The following is a 5115-nucleotide window of genomic DNA, read 5'->3' on the forward strand; positions in this document are numbered from 1 at the left end:
CTGGAGTCCTCAGTCCCCCCTCCCTCCCTCCATGAGCTTCCATTTGATTCTTTGGCTTTCCGTTACTCTTGTCACGCAGCATTGTGTTGAGTCCCTGCTGTCGCCTCTGTGTGGAGATTTTTCAAATGCTTTGGCATTTCGTCTTCTGGAATGGAGCTCTGATAGAACAGATTTGTCTCCCCATAAAGCGATCAGATCCAGCATCTCCCGTACAGTCCATGCTGATCAGCTCTCCACGCTGGGCAAACAGGAAATAAAACTCAGAAGTTCGCGGGGCTTTTTCTGTCTACCTGGCCAGTGCATCCGACTCCAGATTGCTGTCCAGAGCGGTCACAATGGTGCACTGTGGGATAGCTCCCAGAGGCCAATACTGTCGAATTGCGGCCACACTAACCCTAATCCGAAATGGCAATATCGATTTGAGCGCTACTCCCCTTGTCAGGGAGGAGTACACATATGGATATTAAGAGCCCTTTATATCAAAATAAAGGGCTTCGTTGTGTGGACAGGTGCAGGGTTAATTCAGTTTAACGCTGCTAAATTTGGTATAAACACGTAGTGTAGACCAGGCCTTTATTAAACACTATCAAATCTGCTCCATTTATGATTTGCAAGATGTTTTGTTCTAACTTCCAGCCCTAGGCACTCAATCCAGAGGCTGAAAATCAGCTTTCCCCCACCCCCACTTTGTGAATCATTGCGAGTAATAAAGGTTCTGCAGGCCAAATTTGATGCTCAGTTCCACATGCTTTAATCCTGGTGAAGACAATGGGGGATACACGGGTGTAACTGAGGGCACAATTTGGCCCTGCTGTTGCAATTTAGTTAGCAATTCTGTTGATGGTGATGACCCAGAATAGAATCCAGCTCATTCTTTCAGGGCTGTGTTGTTTTTGCAGTGTTAACAGGAGTAAAAAGTAGTAACAGCTTTTGTTTGTTTGTTTGTTTGGTCTCTTTCTAATGTAATGTGCCCATTTTACTCTGTGTCAAAGTAGAATCACTTTAAACCAAATTAGAAAAAGACCATTACTGTCCCTACAGAGTCTAACTTGACAGGAAATCAGCGGAACTGCCCTGGCGATACTAAGAAGTGGGATGATATTTTGTACACGATACGCACCAGCTTTCACCTTAAGAATCACAGCGAAGTGCTGTTGGCCTCCTTTGCCCTTTTTCTTCCTTTCAAACAGATCAGTTTTCACCATTATCTACTGGCCAGCTATCCTCCCATTCTAAACTCACCCCCTTGATAGAAAGCAACTAGACCTTAACTTTCCAAGGCATGTGGGTCAGGTGCTTTATAACCAAAAAACAGGATCAATTGTTCCTTTAAGAATCAAGCGTGTGTGTGTGTGTGTGTGTGTGTGTGTGTAGGGTTGGGGGAGAGCTCCTTCCTAGAGCTCTCTGGGAGGAAGTGTGCATCCCAAACTCCAGCTACTCGAGGGGAGCATGCCCATACTGCACCCCTTAAAAGAGTGGAGTGTATGCTACCCTCTGTGGCTGGCAGCAGCTTCTTGTCCATATGGAGGCTAGGAGGAGGATATAGCCACGCCTCCTTTCAGCTCTGCCCCCCATAAGAGAGCTCTGTTCCTTGTGTTTTGCCCTTCTCTCGTGCACCTGTGTAAAGCCCTATGTAAGAGGTAATAACATTTGGAGAAAATTTCCTAGTAGATAAAACTATTTCTTGCTACTCAAGGGTCAAATCCAGAGGCCGTTCTTCAGTGTGTGCCCAATCCTTGGTCACTGAGGTCAGCTTCTGGAGCTGTGCTCCAAAGGGACATGGGGAAAAGTCAATCCCTTTGAAGTTTGCCTAGCAAGGACTGAATGACGGCTGAGTAAAATTGAAGTCCTGACTCTCCTCTCATTTATAATCTGTAACTACATTGAAGCCACCAAAGCTACTAGGATGGAATGAAGAGGCACATTAGGCCCCAAGTGAGATGATCAGACTATGGCCCCCAAAGGATCATTAGCCTAGGGGCACCATAAACCCCTCCTGTACGTGTAAAGATACCATATGGAGTGAATATGCAGAATGGCTCGTTAGGAGCAGTATTTGTTGTGAAAAGATGAGTATTTGGCTTTCAGTTTTGAGAAATTCACATTTTATGCCTTTTTCCCCTATTTGGGATGCAGCTGTCATTCTGCATTAAGCTGTGAAATATGGTATTTTAAAAAATTACCCTAAAATTTAAATTCTAGGGAGATTGAAATCCATCCTCCAGCCACCCTCCAAAAATGAAAAGTGACGTGGCCCCTACTACAGTCCCTTCAGTGATAAGATGTCTCATGACGCACATACTGCGCAGTGGGGAAACCTCCATTTTCAGGGAGACAAAAATATTTAAGGAATTTACACACATACACACAGGAAGAAAGACAAAAATCAAAATAATCCTTGTTGTTGGACGCTAGACTTGATTATGGGGTTCTTGCCACACCTCTCAGCTGGATGACTCTGTAACTGTACTTTTGTCAGGCTCTCATACTAGTCAACAGTATGTTTGGAGCTAAATCGTAGCTACATGGGTGGCAGTACAGGAGGTCAAGTATCAGAGGGGTAACCATGTTAGTCTGGATCTGTAAAAAGTGACAGAGTCCTGTGGCACCTTGTAGACTAACAGATGTATTGGAGAATAGCTTTCGTGGGTGAATACCCACTTCGTCAGACACATGTCATGCGTCTGACAAAGGGGGTATTCACCCACGAAAGCTTATGCTCCAGTACAGGAGGAGTGAGTGAAGGATCCTCCCTGCCCCCCCTCCACACACACCCTGTTGGGGGATGTGCTACCTTGAGTTCCTGGTAGTCAGGAACTAGGGAAGTCTAATGGTGACTGGGACACCAGACTCAAAAGAAGAGGACATGGGCGGGAGAGATGAAATACGGCATTGCTCGGCCCTTCCTCTGCACCGTACAGCAGAACTGGGATGCCTTAGGGTGCACTATACCCTCCATGCCTTGCTGCCTAAGCATACCCAGAGGCATTGGGCCTACCTCGCACATCATCCCTGTCAGGGCTGATGCCAATGTGCAGCCTCCGTTCCCCATATCTCATCAGCTCCCATGCTTGTATTGGCTGAAAAACAATTTTTTTCTCTCAGGATTCCATCAGAAATGAAACCTTTGGAGAAGTTAACTCCATGCCTGCTGCAAGAGCTGCGGCATTTGGAATTTCGATGGGGATCTATGTCAGTTGTGTGATTCAGCGCAGCACTTTACCTAGCAGGTTATACATCAGGGCAGCAGTGGATTAGTTCACTCCTCTGCTATATAACTGATGTGCATAGTGAGTCAGACTGAATGAGGAGAGAGGAAACAGAGAGATTCCTTGTGCTTCTGGACTTTTATGTAGCACTTGGCTAGGATTACATTAAGGTGCTATAGGCCCCCAATTTTCCAAGTCATATGACTATGCAGAATATGAGCTTTCATTTAAAAATGTTGAGCCACAATAATGGTGATGAAAACACTGAAAATGGAGCTCAGCTTGTACCCGATGCAATGATGTCTATTTGAGTTTGCAGAGAGCCTGAAACAATAACTCTGAGTGGTGTGCACTGTGCCATTCATCTTAGCAGTGTGTTAACCCCAAAGTCTGCTGCACTGGGGAGCCCCAATGACATTATCCCAGCAGTAGGCTCTGTGTTGTGGGCTGAGGAGAAAAGAACAATGGGACAAACCAATTTACTTACCTGAGCAGATAGACCCTGAGTCCTGGTTAAGTATGGGAGATGGGTCCCTGTTGCCACTGGTGCCTCTGATAGGGAAGAGGAGACCCCCAGTTGCTGCTCTTGCTACTCCCAACGGGAAGAAAGCCCTCTGTTATTTCTTGGGAGAGGACATCTTATGCCACTGCCCCTGCCTTCATGGAAGGGGAAAGGGCTGCCCTGCCTCCATCACTCCAAATGAGGGGTGGGGCTGCAGGGAGGCACACATCACAGTATGTCTAGGCCCCTGAATTGTCTTACTTTGGCCCTGACTCTAGTAAAAGTCATTATATAAAATGATAGATAACTATCTAATGTGTCGATGAGATGGTGAGCGCATGAGAGTACGTGGCAGGGAACAGCTCTAAAACTTGAAGGGATGTTTTTTCACCGAGCTGGAGAAAAGGAGCCTCCCATTGCCGGAGGCCTGTCAGGAACAAAACCTAAATACTGAGCGTGTTGCTTTCCAGGGGAGTTTAATGACTGCGCTGCATCGCCTGTTTTGTTTCTGACAGGCTGTGGTGCATGTGAGGAGCTGAAAAGGAATATTTATTTAACATCTACTGGTTTGCGAATCTCCAAAGAACAGGGCTAACGTGTGAAAAACAGCAGAGTCGAATCGATGAGTCGTATGATAATGCTACCAACATCACTGTGGCGCAGTGACTTTCAGAGCCACAGCAGTGATTCAAGCAAAGTTATAAATGGAGCTTTGCCCTTACTGTCTACAGAGGACTGAACTGGATAGGGACAACCTAACTGTACCAAGTATGGAAATGTTATTCTTTCTGAGTCAAATCCTGAGAGCCTTTGTCAGCTTTTATTTAGAGTTGGATTGGGACTCAGTCTCTGCAAGGCTAATCATGTGAGTAATGGCTCAGGAGATACCATTATCACCGTGGTGGTTTTCCCAGGGTGAGGTTCATCCATTGCACTCCGGGTGTGCTGACCCCTGCGTTTTCCCTCAAATGCAGGAAACTTGACTACATAATTTGTGGTAGTGGAGGATTGTGTTTGCGCTTTCCCCTGGGGGAAAAATATGTGAGTAAGGGTTACAAAAATTAGCCCTTCGTGTTTATCCAGTTCTTATTACAGTAAGTTCCCATTGAAATCAATGGAAGGCTGTGCCTAAGTAAGGATTGAATAAGGACTGAGTAAACACTGAGTAAATTCCTCAGCCTTTTTGACCCTGTTTCTTCTTTACATTAAGGTCCCCTCACCTTTCTATGGTATTGTAACAGAGCTTTAAAGTGGAACTAAATGAAATTTACATCCTCCTTATGTGTAAAGGAATCTTAGTGTAAGTAAGAATCAGGTTCTTTGTGTTTTCCACAGTTGTACTTAGTTTACCTGGAGTTGAACGTGGGAAAAATCTACCACTTTCTTCAGAAAAATTCCCTAAAG

At 45.4% G+C, this 5115-nt stretch overlaps 1 non-coding gene across 1 annotated transcript; it reads left to right on the forward strand.

The window, feature by feature from the left end:
* The first annotated feature begins 4580 nt into the window (after positions 1-4580).
* Positions 4581-4740, forward strand: LOC127046098 (U1 spliceosomal RNA). The gene has a single exon (XR_007772958.1). It is a non-coding gene; the product is annotated as a U1 spliceosomal RNA (small nuclear RNA).
* The last annotated feature ends 375 nt before the right edge of the window (positions 4741-5115 follow it).

Source organism: Gopherus flavomarginatus, chromosome 2 (assembly GCF_025201925.1).
Source record: "Gopherus flavomarginatus isolate rGopFla2 chromosome 2, rGopFla2.mat.asm, whole genome shotgun sequence".
Classification (NCBI taxonomy): Eukaryota; Metazoa; Chordata; order Testudines; family Testudinidae; genus Gopherus; species Gopherus flavomarginatus.